Source organism: Schistocerca americana, chromosome 7 (genome assembly GCF_021461395.2).
Source record: "Schistocerca americana isolate TAMUIC-IGC-003095 chromosome 7, iqSchAmer2.1, whole genome shotgun sequence".
NCBI lineage: Eukaryota > Metazoa > Arthropoda > Insecta > Orthoptera > Acrididae > Schistocerca > Schistocerca americana.
This window is the reverse complement of record NC_060125.1, coordinates 531797581-531818221: the sequence shown is the minus strand read 5'-3', so window position 1 is coordinate 531818221 and position 20641 is coordinate 531797581. Positions and strand designations below refer to the sequence as shown.

At 43.4% G+C, this 20641-nt stretch overlaps 1 long non-coding RNA gene across 1 annotated transcript in view; it reads right to left on the bottom strand.

The window, feature by feature from the left end:
• LOC124622178 overlaps positions 1-14790 on the bottom strand; it is a 536116-nt gene extending 521326 nt beyond the window's left edge. Inside the window, exon 1 of the long non-coding RNA XR_006980599.1 lies at positions 14743-14790. This is a non-coding gene — a long non-coding RNA (uncharacterized LOC124622178). The remainder of the gene's footprint in view (positions 1-14742) is intronic.
• Between the last annotated feature and the right edge of the window lie 5851 nt (positions 14791-20641).

Genomic DNA, 20641 nt, shown 5'->3' with positions numbered 1-20641 from the left:
TATGCGCAACGCGTTAGATTTGTTTATATTGAGGGTCAATTGCCACTCCTCGCAACCAAGCGCCGATCCACTGCAGGTCTTGCTGCATTTCGCTCACGACCTCACTGTATACAACAGCAACATCCTCGAAAGGCCGGCCGCTGTGGCGTGTGGCTCTAGGCGCTTCAGTCTGGAGCCGCGCGGCCACTACGGTCGCAGGTTCGAATACTGCCTCGGGCATGAATGTGTGCCATGTCCTTAGATTAATTAGGTTTAAGTAGTTCTACGTTCTAGGGGACTGATGACCTCAGGTGTTAAGTTCCATAGTGCTCAGATCCATTTGAACCATCCTCGAAAAGCCTCGTGCAACTTTCGACGTTATCCACTACGTCATTTATATATATTGTGTAACGCAACGGTCCAATACCACTGCTTTGAGGTCGGATCGAATTTACTTTTGCGTCTGGTGATCTGTCTCGGTCAAGAATGGCATGCATTGTTATATTTTCTAGAAATTCGTCACTCTAGACACAACGCTGACATATTCCATAGCTCGTATTTTGTTCATTAGGCGGCAGGGCGCGGCTGTATAGAACGCTTTTCGAAAGTCAAGAAACATGGCTTTGCGACGACGCGGCTGTTCGGGGTTCGTCCAAAAGAAAGTTTTCACTCACCTTGTAATGAATTTGTTCTTCTGCAGTCCGGTCCGCACGCCTTTTCTGTTAGAAAACAGATAATGTTCCTCTACTGGAAAATCTGTACTAGAAGCATTAGACGGATCCAAAGGTCGCAACAAGTCTTTTTAGTATCAGGTTAACCGAGCGATTGATTGAAAGGTAGTTTGTGAGTCAAAACTTTGATTCATTGCCACTTGTTTGATACAAAAAACACTGCCACGCTCGTGCCAAACTTAAGTTCTAGTTTCAACACTCACTCGCGTTCATAGACACTGGTAATAACCAGCTTATGATATCAAACCAAACCTAATACCAGAAAGGATTACAAAACAGATTATCTGTGACAGAATTCTCTCTTAAATATTATACTATTTGACCAGTACCAATGTTCAGTTTCTGGTCACTGCTTGTATAACATGCCACACAGATTTTGGCCATTCCATGAAGACAGTTTGCATATTAAAATCGGAATATCTTTTTTCCATCCAATTTGCAGCAATCCAAGGTTAAGTTTTTTAATCTTTATCCTGCAAAATTATCACGTCTATTAGAGATCTTTATATCCGCATCCTAACATGGTGATGGCTGAGCTCCGAAATGAACTTTAGACTTCACAAAGCAATTCTTTAGCCCGCAAAATACTCGCGAACGTTCTGTCCTCTGGATGGCTGATATACAATTACATCGTAACGAGCCCAATATTAGTATTAAAACACTCAATTCTGTGGCTTTTACTTCTGATCAATCACAACTTAATAGCTTTTATGAACAATTTATCAAAGCAAAAATTTATAAAATTCACATACTTCAAAATAACTCTCTCCTCAACTAAAAAATTATCGTAAAAAGTATCTTCTTTTCTCAGGCCCACAAACTCGCTAGTTGCACTGTTCAGTTTCCACTGAGTATGATTCACCCTCTCAGATACAATTCTCACGCTAACGTAGAGGGTGACAATTATTGAACTACATGAAAAAAAACGTAAATTAGTTACAAACTACGGCGTGCACCCACTTTATTCAACATGTAAAGTCACAAAAAGGTGTCGCATGTGTTCAGATTCGGAGAATATGGTCAATCGAAGCCCATGCCAGTGGCCCTGGGTACCCCAGAGCCAAAATGCGGTCCCCAAAGTGCTCCTCCAGGACATCAAACACTCTCCTGCTTCGATGGGGTCGAGCTACGTCTTGCATGAACTACATCTTGTCAAAATCAGAGTCACTTTGGATAATGGGCATGAAATCATCTTCCAAAACATTCACGTACCGTTGGGTAGTCACCGTGTCATCAAGGAATATCGCACGGATTATTCCGTGATTGGACATTGCACACCAAACATCACCTGTTCAGGGTGAAGAGACTTCTCGATCGCGAAATGCGGATTCTCAGTCCTCCAAATGTACCAATTTTGCTTATTGACGAACCCATACAAATGAAAGTGGGCTTCGTCGCTAAAACAAGCCATACTGCGCGTACTTATTCCCATCATACCCCGCGGTCATTCGTCCAGTTTGAACGTCCAGACGCAAACGGTTCAGAAGTTACGACGATATTATTTCATATATTTCAGTAACTGTCACCCTGTATATTAAGTTAATAGATGCAAAAATATTAATTTCATTTAATACGTCGCCTTCACACCATCATTCACACTAATAAATTAGCAAATTAGCAATAATTAATGAAAGTCGCAATGAATACTGTTTGTTTCCCAAATAGAAAGTTTTAACTGCTTGATAATTTCATAGTCCGTAAGACGCTGACATCTTGCGGCCCCAAAACGGAAACTACACTAGTGGCCATTAAAATTGTTACACTACGAAGATGGCGTGCTACAGACGCGAAATTTAACCGACAGGAAGATGATGCTGTGATATGCAAATGATTAGCTTTTCAGAGCATTCACAAAAGAGTGGCGACTGTGGCGACACCTACAACGTGCTGACATGAGGAAAGTTTCCAACCGATTTCTCATACACAAACAGCAGTTGACCGGCGTTACCGGGTGAAACGTTGTTGTGATGCCTCGTATAAGGAGGAGAAATGCATACCATCGCGTTTCAGACTTTGACAAAGGTCGGGTTGTAGCCTATCGCGATTGCGGTTTATCGTATCGCGAAATTGCTGCTCGCGTTGGTTGAGATCAAATGACTGTTAGCAGAATATGGAATCGGTGGGTTCAGGAAGGTAATACGGAACGCCGTGCGGGGTACCAATGGCCTCGTATCACTAGCAGTCGAGATGACATGCATCTTATCCGCATGGCTGTAACGGATCATGCAGCCACGTCTCGATCCCTGAGTCAACAAATGGGGACGTTTGCGAGACAACAACCATCTGTACGAACAGTTCGACGACGTTTGCAGCAGCATGGACTATCAGCTCGGAGACCATGGCTACGGTTAGCCTTGACGCTGCATCACAGACAGGAGCGCGTGCGATGGTGTACTCGACGACGAACCTGGGTGCACGAAAGGCTAAACGTCATTTTTTCAGATGAATCCAGGTTCTGTTTACAGCATCACGATGGTCGCATTCGTGTTTGGCGACATCGCGGTGAACGCACAATATAAGCGTGTATTCGTCATCGCCATACTGGCGTATCAGCCAGCGTGATGGTATGGGATGTCATTGGTTACACGTCTCTGTCACCTCTTGTTCGCATTGACGGCACTTTGAACGGTGGACGTTACATTTCAGATGTGTTACGTCCCGTGGCTCTACCCTTCATTCGATCCCTGCGAAACCCTACATTTCAGCAGGATAATGCACTATTGCATGTTGCAGGTCCTGTACTGTCCTTTCTGGATACAGAAAATGTTCGACTGCTGCCCTGGCCAGCACATTCTCCAGATCTCTCACCAATTGAAAACGTTTGGTCAATGGTGGCCGAGCAACTGGCTCGTCACAATACGCCAGTCACTACCCTTGATGAACTGTGGTATCGTGTTTAAGCTGCATGAGCAGCTGTACCTGTACACGCCATCCAAGCTCTGACTCAATGGCCAGGCGTATCAAGGCCGTTATTACGGCCAGAGGTGGTTGTTCTGGGTACTGATTTCTCAGGATCTATACACCCAAATTGCGTGAAAATGTAATCACATGTCAGTTCCAGTATAATATGTTTGTCCAATGAATACCCGTTTATCATTTGCATTTCTTCTTGGTGTAGCAATTTTAATGGCCAGTAGTGTATATGCATCTAGCTACTAAATCAGGGGTCATCTGTGATGTAGGCAAGAATCAATGTGTGAAGCTGTCAGCCTGACTCTTGTATAGGCACGATGTAAAGCGCTACGCCTCAGCATCAACCTGGGCGCCTGTATCTACTGCTTTCTGGTTTCGTGGACGGACGGAATTAACTGTATTTCACACGGCCGTTGTTTTCGGAACCCATGTTGATTCCTATACAGCAGCAGTATTTGCTTCAACAATGTGCAACGCTTGCTGTTTCCTTCAGCCTCTGAAGGTGTGGGGTCTCTCTCCGTAGGCAGACACTGAACGAGGAACCGGGCAGAAGCGGTCCCCAGAAGGGAGGAGGATGCAGCGGCTGCCTGCAGACCCAGAGCGCCATTAGCGAAGCAGACGGACGTCCCTTGATGAGAAGCCCGGCTACCTGGCGTGTGGGAAGCAGAAGACGGCGACGCCGCGCCTACCCACTGCCCGCAGCCGTCCCTCTGCTCTGGGCTCTTGCCGACAGACGCCGCCGCTGCGGTTCCGCTTAGCTGCCTCTTAACGAGGTGCGCCTCCGTCCACAGTTTATGGACTCCTGGCGCTGAAAACAGCTGCTGGCCACCTCCTACTCTATCCCTGTCTGCGGTGTACACTCGACGTGGCTTCGAACATGTGATTCTGCTTTCTGCAGGGGTGGTAAGCTCTTATCTCCACATTGGAATTAGGTTAATTAGAGATTAAAAAGCCCATTATTTTGACTCCTCAGTGCAATAAGACGATTAATTCAATAGCTTTAGACGAGCTCAAGCATGTTTTAAAAATCGTGAAACACCTTATAGCGTGGGACCCAATTGGAATAAATATCGATCTCATTAAATATGGAGGAACGCTTGTAAGGTGCCAGGACATGGGCACTTTCACGTTAGCTTACCGACATTACTACTAATAATAAAGTTACTGGCAAGGGCATCAGATCATGACTCTAGTGAATTATGACAAGTGTGAGGCACTCTCGAGCAGTATTCCCTGCATGTCTGCATGATTAAGTCACTAACTTATTGCGTTGGTGAAAAGTGTCGGAAGTTGAGAATTGTGGAATATAAAGTCTGCAGCTGGCCGTAGCTCACCGGGCCGCCGTGGGCGGCAGATAGCGGTCACCGGAAACGCGGGGCAATACGGCGCTTTTGGGGATAGTCCGGCATCCGGAGTCACCTGTGCTGGGCAACACGTGGCGAAGAGGGGAATTTCGTTTGCCTAGGGGCGATATGACCTACTCGATCATTGGGTAGATCTCAGAAATGCCGCTGGAGGGATTTCGGCGATGATAGAGCGTTCGACATTGGCCGAAACGGGGTATTCTTTTGCCGCGTTTTCGCACGCGTGTGAGACGGGAGAATTGTGGAGAGAGAGGACTTCGCCTTAAGCCATCGAGCCGTACGGACTTGGAGACGGCGTCTTGGCCATCATCTATGAAGGGAGATATACGGTCTGTATCGCAGCATTGCACCATCGCGTGTTCGCCGGCCGAAGTGGCCGTGCGGTTCTAGGCGCTGCAGTCTGGAACCGCGAGACCGCTACGGTCGTAGGTTCGAATCCAGCCTCGGGCATGGATGTGTGTGATGTCCTTAGGTTAGTTAGGTTTAAGTAGTTCTAAGTTCTAGGGGACTAATGACCTCAGAAGTTGAGTCCCATAGTGCTCAGAGCCATTTGAACCATCGCGTGTTCCGTACTGAGTTCTGCGGTTAGAGCTCTTTGTGTGCTCAGAAGCGAGATTTTCACCAACCCTTAACCACTTCCAACAACTTACCTAATATTCTTGATCTGGTAGTTATCCTTGCAAGGTGCCGAGTATTTATCAACGCAGCTGTCGGTAATAGGAGCGCGTAATTGCAAATTCTTAATGTGCCATTCTCAGGAGTGTGCGGGTGGACAAAGAGATTCACATTTTTTTGGTAAATTTTGTCAGTTGTGGGGAATATCAAATTAAAATGCCAATATTACAATTGAATTATCGACTTCATTGTAGCTAGCATTTACCCTGTCCCAGTAAGCTTTACATGTACTCTAGTCACTGCACAGCTTGCCAAGACGGGAAGCAAAGAAGGTTTGCAGTCTTCTATGTCAGCGACGGACAAATAAGTTTACACGCTGTGTACATTTATTCAACGAATGCTGGCGAAATTATAAAGTACTTACAGTAATATGAGAAATTTAGTCCGCCTTGATGCAAAACACCTTGTTTTTTGTTTATTTCTTTATTCTAAAATGGTTCAAATGGCTCTGAGCACTATGGGACTTAACATCTGAGGGCATCAGTCACCTAAACTTAGAACTACTTAAACCTAACTAACCTAAGGACGGCACACACATCCATGCCCGAGGCAGAGTTCGAACCTGAGACCGTAGCAGCAGCGCAGTTCTGGATTGAAGCACCCAGAACCGCTCGGCCACAACAACCGGCTTTCTTTACTCTCCCAAACTAGTTTCGGTGACAGATATCACACATCCATGCCCGAGGCAGAGTTCGAACCTGAGACCGTAGCAGCAGCGCAGTTCTGGACTGAAGCACCCAGAACCGCTCGGCCACAACAACCGGCTTTCTTTACTCTCCCAAACTAGTTTCGGTGACAGATATCACACATCCATGCCCGAGGCAGGGTTCGAACCTGAGACCGTAGCAACAGCCCAGTTCTGGACTGAAGCACCCAGAACCGCTCGGCCACAACAACCAGCTTTCGGTGACAGATATCACACATCCGTGCCCGAGGTAGGGTTCGAACCTGAGACCGTAGCAGCAGCGCAGTTCTGGACTGAAGCACCCAGAACCGCTCGGCCACAACAACCGGCTTTCTTTACTCTCCCAAACTAGTTTCGGTGACAGATATCACACATCCATGCCCGAGGCAGGGTTCGAACCTGAGACCGTAGCAGGAGCGCAGTTCTGGACTGAAGCACCCAGAACCGCTCGGCCACAACAACCGGCTTTCTTTACTCTCCCAAACTAGTTTCGGTGACAGATATCACACATCCATGCCCGAGGCAGGGTTCGAACCTGAGACCGTAGCAGCAGCGCAGTTCTGGACTGAAGCACCCAGAACCGCTCGGCCACAACAACCGGCTTTCTTTACTCTCCCAAACTAGTTTCGGTGACAGATATCACACATCCATGCCCGAGGCAGGGTTCGAACCTGAGACCGTAGCAGGAGCGCAGTTCTGGACTGAGGCACCCAGAACCGCTCGGCCACAACAACCAGCTTTCGGTGACAGATATCACACATCCGTGCCCGAGGCAGGGTTCGAACCTGAGACCGTAGCAGCAGCGCAGTTCTGGACTGAAGCGCCCAGAACCGCTCGGCCACAACAACCGGCTTTCTTTACTCTCCCAAACTAGTTTCGGTGATAGATATCACACATCCATGCCCGAGGCAGGGTTCGAACCTGAGACCATAGCAGGAGCGCAGTTCTGGACTGAAGCACCCAGAACCGCTCGGCCACAACAACCGGCTTTCTTTACTCTCCCAAACTAGTTTCGGTGACAGATATCACACATCCATGCCCGAGGCAGGGTTCGAACCTGAGACCGTAGCAGCAGCGCAGTTCTGGACTGAAGCACCCAGAACCGCTCGGCCACAACAACCGGCTTTCTTTACTCTCCCAAACTAGTTTCGGTAACAGATATCACACATCCATGCCCGAGGCAGGGTTCGAACCTGAGACCGTAGCAGGAGCGCAGTTCTGGACTGAAGCACCCAGAACCGCTCGGCCACAACAACCGGCTTTCTTTACTCTCCCAAACTAGTTTCGGTGATAGATATCACACATCCATGCCCGAGGCAGGGTTCGAACCTGAGACCATAGCAGGAGCGCAGTTCTGGACTGAAGCACCCAGAACCGCTCGGCCACAACAACCGGCTTTCTTTACTCTCCCAAACTAGTTTCGGTGACAGATATCACACATCCATGCCCGAGGCAGGGTTCGAACCTGAGACCGTAGCAGCAGCGCAGTTCTGGACTGAAGCACCCAGAACCGCTCGGCTACAACAACCGGCTTTCTTTACTCTCCCAAACTAGTTTCGGTGACAGATATCACACATCCATGCCCGAGGCAGGGTTCGAACCTGAGACCGTAGCAGGAGCGCAGTTCTGGACTGAAGCACCCAGAACCGCTCGGCCACAACAACCGGCTTTCTTTACTCTCCCAAACTAGTTTCGGTGACAGATAACACACATCAATGCCCGAGGCAGGGTTCGAACCTGAGACCGTAGCAGCAGCGCAGTTCTGGACTGAAGCACCCAGAACCGCTCGGCCACAACAACCGGCTTTCTTTACTCTCCCAAACTAGTTTAGGTGACACCATCATCAGTAGGTTTTTTAAATCTTATTTATTGTATGTTACAGCATGTTTTATGAATTGTTTTCGCTGTTTACGACATATTTTTGTGCGTTTTTTTTGTTGCCGTTTTTTACTCAGCGAACATCATGTAATGTTCGTTGGATGGTATGTAGCTGCTTTTATACACAGAAAAACAAAGTGTGATAGTTTTGTGCAAAAAGGTGACAATTTGAGAAGATGGGACCTGGATAAACTGACAGGACCAGAGGTTGTAGAGAGTTTCAGGGAGAGCATTAGGGAACGATTGACAAGAATGAGAGAAAGAAATACAGTATAAGACGAATGGGTATCTTTGAGAAATGAATTAGTGAAGGCAGCAGAGGATCATGTAGGTAAAAAGGCGAGGGCTAATAGAAATCCTTGGGTAAAAGAAGAGATATTGAATTTAGTTGATGAAAGGAGTAAATACAAAAATGCAGTAAATGAAGCAAGCAAAAAGGAATACAAACCTCTCAAATATGAGATCGACAGGAAGAGCAAAATAGCTAAGCAGGGATGACTAGAGGACAAATGTATGGATGTAGAGGCGTATATCACTAGGGGTAAGATAGACACTGCCTACAGGAAATTTAAAGACAACCACTTGCATGAATATCAAGAGCTCAGATGGAAACCCAGATCTAAGCAAAGAAGGGAAAGCAGAAAGGTGGAAGGAGTATATAGAGGGCCTATACAAGGGGATGTATTTGAGGACAATATTATGGAAATGGAAGAGGATGTAGATGAAGATGAAATGGGAGATATGATACTGCGTGAAGAGTTTGACAAAGTTTCTTGCCCCTGAGATACAGGCTACCAAGCAAAGCAGTTTAATTTGGAAAGCCGATACTGTTGACACGAAAGATCTCTGTTTTGCAGGGGCTGAAAAATACATGTTTTTGCCCAAATCTGCACTCCTATTGAAAGTAGGTAGATGTAAATTCCGCAGCTTTGATACTTCTGAGGCCAGCTGTTCCTGTGCCAATTTGATTGAGATCGTTCCCAGTGTTTGGGAGGAGAACACGTAGAATTGTTCGAAACTTTGTAGTCCTACCTATATACAGATTAAAAATATGTGAAATACTGTTATTGCAGCTAATATCATCACATATCGAGCAGCTGGCGAAGTTTCTCTCACACTCTGTATATCAATTATGCCAACCAGTTTGCCTATTCATTTTAAGCGACTTCAGTTCCCTGTTAAGGTTTCGATTGCAGTAACAATAAATGGGGCTAAATGTGTGAGAGAGAGGTCGAAGAAAGAGATGGAGAGAACAGGGGTGGAGAGGAAATGGACACATCGAAGCAAAGGAAGAGATGGAGAGAGATAAGAAGAAGGAGGAGGAGATGGACAGAGAGAGCGGAGATGAGGAGGAGGAGGAGGAGGAGGAGGAGGAGGAGATGGACAAAGAGAGTAGGGAGGAGAGATGAGGCAGATGGAGACTATGACGTAAACCCAGATCCCATACGTTCTTACATTCTTAGCAACTGTGAAGCGGAGTACTGAGTTCTGTTTTCTAGAAACTATTCAGTCCAATTGTGTATCTGCTTTGGATGTTCTGTTTTGATGAATTTTGTTTAGTGGGTGATGGTGTGGAACTGTTACGAAGTCGAGATACACAGTGTCATGTTTTTGTATCTCATGAACAAAGAAATCAAGTTGGCTTTCGCCTGATTTCCACTTGCTGGAACCCTGTTGAGTCCTGCTAAGGAGTTGTTCATTCTCCATTGTATATACAATCGAACGCCTCGGGTAAGACACAAGTTATGTCACCAGATATTCTCAACGGTAATAATTTACGATTCCTGCATGCCACGTCGAACGCTAGTACAATCTGTTGCAGGTGTTTTGGCTGCTGGACTTCCGTGTCCACACAGCCGTCCGCCAGACAGCGGGTCGCCTTATCTCGCCGGAGATCGCGCTGCTCTGGTTCCAGAGCCGTGCTGTCGATGTGGCCAGCATTTGCAACAACGGTGGTTGTCGGAAAGGCGAAAGCTGCGCAGCGCAGACGTCCACCTGCCGCCTCCGCGCCTTTTAAGGCTCGCCCTATCTGAGCCTCCATCTCCCCCATCACCGTCGACTGCCATACAGAGGGCACGCCGGCGCCTGCAACTGACGGTAAATTCCAGCATGCTTTGCCGTTCCGACTAGAACGAGCATTTCAACTGAACCTTCTGTCGTATTTCAAGTCCCTCCTAGTTTATCAAAATAAATAAATAAATAAGAAACTATTCTGATTACTCTCCTAATATTTTTGAATTTAGTTGGGCGTGCAACCCACCACTGTGAGCTTTAAAATATCGCCATAAAACTGGGTGAATAGTAAAGTTTTCAGCTTTAAAAGAAACAAATGATAATTTTACAAAGAAAATGAAAATCAAAATTATATGAGATTACGGTTCGTGTGCCTAATTTTGAACGTATAGTTGTTTTTGGAACGTAGCTCATGATTTTATAAAATAAAAAAAATTTGGCGTTTCTGTTTAACGCTTTTTATCGTTTGTTTATTGGGCCTTTGGGTGAATGGGGACGTGTTCGAGTAAGACACAAAATTTACCTTGTTCAAAAAGTTTCATCAGTACAAAACTAAGAAGATTGCTTTAACTGTGATTAAAAAAAAAACAATGTTGCATCTCTAATTACGTTACTGTAACATTGTCCGCCTCGATAACTTAGTGGTCATCGCGGCGGAAGGCCATGCAAAGGGGCACGGATTCGATTCCCGGCTGGTCGGAGATTTTCTCCGCTCAGGGTCTGGGTGTTGTGTTGTCTTCATCATCATCATCTCATGCCCATCAACACACAAGTCACCGAAGTGGCGTCACCTAAAAAGACTTGCACATACCCGACGGGAGACACTAGCCACACGACATTTCATTGTAACTTTAATGACTGCACCATGTAATGATGGCAGCATTACAGCAAAAATAACTCTGTACCCAGTGTCGAGTACAAACACGTTTATCTGTGGGAGGGTTTCTCTGTGAGGTTTGGCGAAAGTATGCTCACGCGCTTCCGGGTGTCCAGACTAATCAGAGGACTGCCAGCACACAAAGCGGGCTGGAACGCAGCTTGTGAGTACACTACTCTTTTGTGTACTGTTGCGAGCCGGCGGTGTGCTTCGTGATTAATGCAGCTTGCCGCTGGGTTGCTGCGTGATGAGGTCATTTACGTTATTGCGATTATTTGTAAGAATTACACATATACAAAATTCGCGAGGTACTTCATGGTTAAATTTTCACTAATCCACGTTGCGAAATTGCTATGAACAGCGCGTGTGGACTCACGTTCCACGCATCGTTACAGACTTTTTGTGTCTTTGTTAGGTCAGTGGCTACGAGGCTTAGTGCAGAATCCGACTTCAGTCATTTCATTCAAAGAGTGTTACGGTCAATTCAGACACCCTTCCCATCAGTTAAGATTATTAAATGCTTTGTACTGTGTACAGAAACGTTGTTCAGATAATAAGTACATATTTATGTTTTACCTAGTAAGTGCCTTTCCTACACTACGAGGTGATGTGCTATTTTGTTCATTTGATTCTCAAGCCATTTAAGTGAAGTATCTAAATATTCTGTCTTATTTCGATTTCCCTGTTCATTTATTTATTATTGAACTACATAAAGAGATTGACACTTTGCAACCATTTTACGATCGCACAATACAATACGTAAGTACTGATTGCTTTATTCTACTACGATAACGTAGCACTTTTATATCAAAGACGGCATCCCATATTCTGAACATAACGCTTCCAGTTCGATGCACGTACTTTTCAGTTAAATAAGGTGAATGCGACACTGGTGCAACTTTCAGTGACGCCGTACTTTATTCTACGTAAGTGTATATGTTAAATATTCTATATTTGACTGTTATATTACAAATCGGAGTTCACATCCCCACTGCGCAGTGAGTGACTGTAAGTCGAACTGCTGAAACATATTGACTATTGCTGCAAAATTAGATTTTATTCTTAATATTCGTTTTTGTTTAAATTCCTGTGGTAATGATGACGACGATGTGAATGACTGGTGGCCAATGCTAAATAGAAACATACAAATCTCTTCTTTGCATATACAGCAGGTTTGTCAATGAAGTCGATAAGGAGCATGCTGCATGGTCTGGGATGCAACGACTAAAATTATTAGAAGTCGTTGGTAAAAAGTAATATATTGCACTTAACTGGTGGTACAGGAGTCTTCACAGTCAGGATGAATATAATTACAAACAGAGAGCTATATAGAGGCATCACATAGTCCATACTTTAACTAAGAGCCTTGTTAGAGGTTGCCTCCTATCAGCTGCAGGCTACACTACTTTCCTACTTGACGTCCAGAGCAAGAGTGGCCGAGCGCACGCTAGAGACTTGTGGCAAGCCGCGGAGCGGTGCTAATCTCGACTCGCGGGTCGAGCGATACTAGTACGGACCGCGGTCGATAACTGCAACCCCTAACAAATGTGGCATCGAACGTTGATACCACACCTGTCACTCTGGAAGTTAGTTATCGTTATTCTAGTGAAGTAAATGCGAATTACTTAGGTAACTTTCATCTATCATGTTGTACTTTGAGTTCGTTAATTAATCACATGGGTCAAAACTTTGGCTATGCTGCGGCATAGCTTTTCCACATTAGATGATGTTGGGGTTTATTTGCACTAGTCAACCAACTTCAGACAGAGGAGTCACGTTACATGATGACGCACGATGGGTAGTTTTCTCGTTTCAACTATTACCTTGAAAGTATTTTGACACCAATTCTAAGTATGAGTACTTGAAGATAGGTTTATAGTGACCCACCATGTGCTGGTCCATGTCAACTATCGTTTAAAAATTGGACACTAGGCGAAATTGGCCAATAGTGGAAAATAAACAACTTTGTTTTTATGAAACAGATCTGATGATGGTCATTAAAGACCGAAACCGGTAGTCTGTTAAACAAAAAATATTGTGACCATAGACGTAAATTAAAGGAAACTTATTAAATGAACAATAATTGTAGTGGAATGTGGAAAAAAACTGTCATTTCAGACATGGTGTACACTGTGGTAACTGGCCGAAGAAAAGTAATGGAAAGATTTAATACTCACCTAACAGACTTCCTTCCTCTCAGGTTGCATGACACCATTGAAATGGAAGGCCTTTGAATGTGATATTAAGTGGTAAAGAAACAATAGGGTTGTGCCCTTTCTAGGATGATTTAAATATTATTAAGAACCCTGAGCTATCCGTTCTGTTAATGTCATGCTTTCTGTAGAGTAAACAAATTAACGTAAATAAGCAAAAAATAGTTTCCCAAAGTAGCAAACGATCCAAATTGTGCCATTTCGTTTCAAATTCCTTTCAGCTACTACTTTGAAAGTATTTTGACACCAATTCTGAGTACTTGAAGAAAGGTTTATGGTCGTTATCGATTTATTTAAAATCTTATATAGCTTTCATTTCAATACTTGTGAAACAAAAGCATACTGGTATCATGAAAACTGGGGAATCTTAGATTTTTCTGTTAAAATCTCTTCCTCAGAAAATGGCTTCTATGCATAATTATCAACTGTTATTCTTTCAGTTCTTAAGTTAATATTATACGCCTATATTTTAACTTTATTAATAATAACATTCTGATATTTGCTCCTGAAAAAAAAAACCATGTCATCAATAATTTCATACAATGCCAATGTTGGTAGTCTACACACATGTTAAATTATTTATCCCGATATTTAAATCCCATTTCAGTTATATTGGTGAAAGAGGTCATACAATGAGACATAGCTAAATACAGGGGAATAAGAGTTACACGGTTTTTCGTACATCTTATTACACAGCGCGTGCTTAGGCACCGTCTTCGTTACTGTGAAAGACATCGCTTTTACTATACAAGTGATCATAACTCTTAAGGTAGGCATTTTAAAGCCCACGTTTACAAGACATTTTTTCTTGTTTTGGTCCATGCAGCCTTCTCGCAAAATGTGTAAAACAAAGAGCCTGCAGTAGAAGAGATTTGTTTCACAGTATCAAAGATGAAGAAGTGCTCATAGCTCTTAAGATATGCATTTTAGAACCCATGTGTACTAGAATTTTTGCTTCGAATGATTGTTCCTGAACACTGACCACCCCTTCCTGGGACACCCTGTACAACCGTGACCATCTACTGTCCTTGTCCATTTATAAAGGTGTATGACGCAAAATGTCTTATGGGTTTTTGAAGTGGTCGTGCTTTGTGGTGAGCGTTTCTAAGCCGGAACTCCGTGAGCAGTAATGAGCACAATATAATGTCACTGGTTCCTGCACAACATAGTAAGAAATAAAAATAAAAAAACTAGCTACCGCCCCTTTTTGTGATGCCTGTTTTGTAGGTAATGGCGCTCGATTTTCCCATAAAACGTTGAATAGGTGGATCTGACTGTGAGGTACACTGTATTAGCAGTAAACTGCATATGAAGGTGTCAATCATCTCGTAACTTCTTACTCTCGCTGGCGGGGGTATTTAGAGAAAATGAACACCAAATCACATATATGTATGTTTCAGGCGTTTTTACTCACCTGCTGGTGTCTCTTCTGGCTGCTGAGCTGGCGTGGTAACGTTTCTGAAACGAGAATAAGAAAGGGTCAGCATCTAGAGCGGATACACGTGTGTCAAATAGCAAAAACTAAAAACGTCAATATTTTGTTTACTACAAGGTGTGCATCCAACTCAAATTGTCACAATGATAACATTCTGTCCCACTAGTGACACTGGATACATTAAAATATCCTTTTATTTTGCGTACATCAATCTATATATTCATTTTCAAATGATTGTATTACGTCCGATGTCCGATGTGTACAAAACAGAATGTCTATGTGTATATTAATGAGTAACATGAATAAAGAAAACTGCGCCAAGTTCCATTTTGTGACTTAATGAATATTTCACCGTAGATCATGAATGCCAATTTGATGAGTTATACGATTGATTCATTTGGAAATGGGTACATAGCACAAACTGTAGAATAATGTAGTAATGCGAAATACAAGGATGTGGCAGCCATTGTCGAAGAGTCTTATCATTTGAACAGTAAAAATGCCAATGAAACCAAAAACCGATAACACTTTATTTTTACTGATGCGATAAATTGCTGTATTACCATTTCAATTAATTAAAAACGGTATTGTTGCTGTTGTTATAATGTCCATTTGTTTTGGAATTGGATTTTGTCTGAAGACGTTTTAAAACATTCTTATTGGTTGTGACTTTAATAAACCATCCTCAGAAGTTCGTTATGAGCTGATATTCCAACAAAAAGTGTTGGCTACATCAGATGTGGATCACTGACATGCACCAGCAGAAGAAAACTTCATAAACGTGTACCAAAAATCTTTAACTCATTCCGGCAAGGCAGTATATTTTTGTAAGCACATGAAAAAATTGGAGAACGAACATTAACCGAGCAAATTTTCCAGCATGTCAGTTACAAAGATAAACTCACACCAGACGCTGGATGAAGACCTTCAAAACTGAGAAACCTTCGAAACTAAAATCAAATACTTTTAGCATTTCGAAGGAAAAAAATTCCAAATTAATTTGATGTATGAGTGCAAAATTTGTAATTTGATACCATTGTTGAAGACGAACACATTATAGTAAAGTGAACGAAATTAAGAAAAAGCTGGTGTAACATTCACAAATGTCTATATAATCGTTGATACTTTTAATTGTAGCATTGAAACAGGTTGGGTTCAAGCAGAAAAATAAAATATTATGATTTGAATACATCACATTACCAGTAAAAAATCCCAAACCTAGAAGCTACAGTTACAAGATAGGCCTTGAAGCAAGCACTGTTGTATCTACATCCACAACCGCAAGCCAACTTACGGTGTGTGACGGAGGGCACTTCATATAACCCTGTCACTTCTCTTCCTGTTCCCTTCGCGGAAAAAAAAGGTTGCGCAAAAAACATCTGGTAAATGTCCGTGAGATCTCGAATCCAGTTTTACCTTCCTGGTGTTTTCGAGATATATGTGTAGGAGGAAGAAATACATCGGTTATCTCTTCCCGGAACGTATGCTCTAGGAATTTCAGCAGTAAAGCTCACGATAATGGACAACGGCCCCATTTCCAAGCTCTTCTACTGGGAATGGATGAGCCTTTCAGTGAAGATTTCGATATTTCCAAGCGAAGCCGAGACGAAACGTAAGGCTCTTCTTTGGATCTTGTCTTGTCTTTTATCGATCGTATCTGGTAATGGTCCCAAATTGGGGAGCAGTATTTTAGTACCGGTCGAACGATGGTTTCGTAAGCTACCTCCTTCGCGCGTGGATTACAGTTATCGAGGATTTTTCAAACGAACCTCAGTGTAGCGTCTGCCTTTCTTACAAACATTTTTTAAACGGTCGATCCACTTTAAATCGCTCCGCAAGAATGCATCCAGATATTTAATGGATTGACTACGTTCAGTGTTTCTTCGACAACACTGTAATAGTTCTATAACGGGTCCCTTCTGCTTACAGAGCCGGCCGCGGTGGTCTCGCGGTTCTAGGCGCTCAGTCCGGAGCTGCGCGACCGCTATGGTCGCAGGTTCGAATCCTGCCTCGGGCATGGATGTGTGTGATGTCCTTAGGTTAGTTAGGTTTAAGTAGTTCTAAGTTACAGGGGACTGATGACCACTGATGTTAAGTCCCATAATGCTCAGAGCCATTTGAACCATTTCTGCTTACAGAACGTGAACCTGAATTCCTCAGACAAAATTTCGGAGGCTGTTTCAGAACGTAAAATAAGTATTTTGATACAAGGACCAGAGCCCTTCCATTGCTCAGTACAGAACAATAATGCAATTCGGATTTTTGCAGTTCATTAAACTGCCTTTCTTCCTGTGAAAATACACCCACAACTGTGAAAAAGTCTGTACTACACTACCACCAAAACAAATAACGCAAAACCAAGTAATAGAACCACCACCATCTATAAAAGTACTGTAGTCTTGTCGCCGTCGCTGCGACAACAGCTCGGGATATTGTATGGTCATTGTAACACTCTTCCTTTCCATTGAGTGCAGATGGGGGTTAGGATATATGGAGTTAAGAAATCAAAAGAAATATGATTACTGGAAAAGAAGATACTCAGAAAATTGGCCTAAATAATTTCCGAATTTCTTTGGTAGTTTGGATTAATCGTCGGCAATTAAGTACGTAATACTAGTGTCTGTTGAGAGTCAGACGTTAACCACTGCACCAAGCGTCGGTTTTCTACTGGTCTTGCAGCATTCCGATAAAATTTTATTATGTTGCTACTTCAAGATACAAGGTGTTTCAAAGTCTTTTCAGCAAACGTCCATGGTAGATCACGTCGTGGGAACAACTTTTGCTTGATACTAAATATTCCCGGCGACGTTAGGCGTCTTTCATTAGTGGTTAGCCCCTGAGAGATGTCACGGCTAAGATATTCAGCGTACGCAAAGCGTGTTGCCTATAATCCAGTCATCTGCTCCGCGTAAAGGATTGTACGCCAAGCAAAATGAAAGTTTCCGATTGCAATTTAAAATACCTTTTTGGCTTAGACACACTCATTCTTAAGGTTTTGAAAATCACTTTGTCAATTTACTAGGATAGTAAGATGCAGATGGAGCATATCTGGTTAGCAAACCCTGCTAGTTCAGTGAAATCACGCCATCTCAGGGCCGACAAATACTAAAGGAAGCGCAGCATCGCCGGGAAGCGTCAGCGAAAATTTAGTTTCTAACAAAAGTTATTCCCTATGACGTGATCCATAACCCCTGCATGTCAGATGCAAACACTATGAAACACTCTATGTACTACAGTATCACACGCGAATATCTGCATCTACATCTACACGAATACTCTGCAAATCACATTTAAGCGCCTGGCAGAGGGTTCATTGAACCACCTTCACAATTCTCTATTATTCCAATCTCGTTTAGCGCACGGAAAGAATAAACACCTATATCTTTCCGTATGAGCTCTGAGTTCCCTTATTTTATCTTGGTGATCGTTCCTCCCTATGTAAGTCTGCGTCAACAAAATATTTTCGCATTCGGAGGAGAAAGTTGGTGACTGGAATTTCGTGAGAAGATTCCGTCGCAACGAAAAACGGTTTTCTTTTAATGATTCCGAGCCCAAATCCTGTATCATGTCTGTGACACTCTCTCCCACATTTCGCGACAATACAAAACGTGCTGTCTTTCTTTGAACTTTTTCGATGGACTCAGTCAGTCCTATCTGGTAAGGATCCCACACCGCGCAGCAGTATTCTAAAAGAGGACGGACAAGCGTAGTATACGCTGTCTCCTCAGTAGGTCTGTTACATTTTCTAAGTGTCCTGCCAATAAAACGCAGTCTTTGGTTAGCCTTCCCCACAACATTTTCTATGTGTTCCTTCCAATTTAAGTTGTTCGTAATTGTAATAGCTAGGTATTTAGTTGAATTTACGGCTTTTAAATTAGACTGATTTACCGTGTAACCGAAGTTTAAAGAGTTCTTTTTAGCACTCATGTGGATGACCGCACACTTTTCGTTATTTAATTTCAACTGCCACTTTTCGCACCATTCAGATATCTTGTCTAAATCGTTTTGCAGTTTGTTTTGATCTTCTGATGACTTTATTAGTCGATAAACGACAGCGTCATCTGCAAACAACCGAAGACGGCTGTTCAGATTGTCTCCCAAATCGATTATACAGATAAGGAACAGCAAAGGGCGTATAACACTACCTTGGGGAACGCCATAAGTCACTTCTGTTTTACACGATGACTTTCCGTCAATTACTACGAACTGTGACCTTTCTGACAGGAAATCGCAGATCAAGTCACATAACTGAGACGATATTCCATAAGCACGCAATTTTACTACGAGCCTTCCGGAAATCCAGAAATACGGAATCGATCTAAAATCCCTTGTCAGTAGCTCTCAGCACTTCATGTGAATAAAGAGCTAGTTGTGTTTCACAAGAAAGATGTTTTCTAAACCCATGTTGACTATGTGTCAATAGACCGTTTTCTTCGAGGTAATTCATTATACTCTGGGAGTTGCCGAAGTTAATTAGTTATACATGATCCAGTCGTGTTAATGTGACTAACACCTATGTTCGAAGTCATAGGGCATGATTATTGGCTTTCGGGCCAACGATGGAAGCATCTCCGAAACAGCTAAGTTTGTAAAGTTTAGCGTGGATGGCAAAATGGGGCCATCCAAAACCAAGGCCGATACGGGTGTGATGCATCACGGGTGATAGATGACATGGGCGAAAGACTGCTGCAGCGATATGTACGGCAAGTAGACGTGCAATTGCTGAGCAGTTGACCGCCCAGATGAACTAAGGGGCTACCAACAGTCTCTCTCAACCGCTCAGCGTTCATTGCTGCATATGGACGTCCGCAGGAGGTGCCTGTTTCAGGCAACCATGTTAAATGCTGTTCATGTGCGACGAAAGCTGAAATTTGCACGCCTGTACCGCAACTACACGTCCATTGAGTGGCAACATCGGCCGGGTGGTTGTTGACCTGTACGGCGTGAAATGTCTGAAAGCAATCAGCCTGCAACAATCGGGTCCAGGCCGGCGGAAGGAGCGTTACGATCTGGAGCATTCACTGGGTGATCTCATCCTTCTGGAATACACAATGGATCAACGGAAGAATGCGTCTATCCTTGTGGACCATCTTTGTTTTTCCTCGGCATAGTGGCATCTGCCTGTAGTAGAATGCAACGTGTCACACAGCCCACGGTGTACATGCGTGATTCGAAGAGCACTATGACGAATTTACCATACTCCCCTGGCCACCAAACTCTCCGGATTTAAAATCGATCGAGACACTGTGTTACCACCTCGATCGAGCTGTTCGCGCCATGGATCCTCAACCGAGAAACCTAGAGCATCTACCACGGCATTGGAGTCGGCGTCGCTCCACATCCCTGTCGATGTCTTTGTAATATTCCTCCTTTTGACTTGTGTGTGTTATTTACTATCCTGATATGTAAAACCAAATGTAATACTTGCGTGTATTTTGTATTCTCTGAATTAGTTTACAAAACATACTGTCATGCAAAGCCAACTGTAATGTTCTTATACTATACTGTGAATAATAAGCAATGTAACAAACAGAAATACAGTTACCTATCTGGACAGCAAAACCACAAAAACAAGTGTAGCAATCGTGTGTGTTAACCTAAGGAATAAGCATCAGCCTTTAACTCGTTTCTTCAAATAAGTCATTAGTTCAGAGGTATGGCAAATAACAGCAGCTAGACTACTATTCTGCATCGATAACAATATATTTGGTTTTTGGTACACTATTATTCGCCAGTCTAATTAGGCACACGTAATGAAGCTAAGTAGGAGAGCAGAAAAGATTACAACTCCCTAATTACCTAACAGACTTCGTTTTAGATTTAGATAAAAGATGGTTCAGCAATACAAGAAAAGTTTAGCCGCTCGAAACAAAACTAC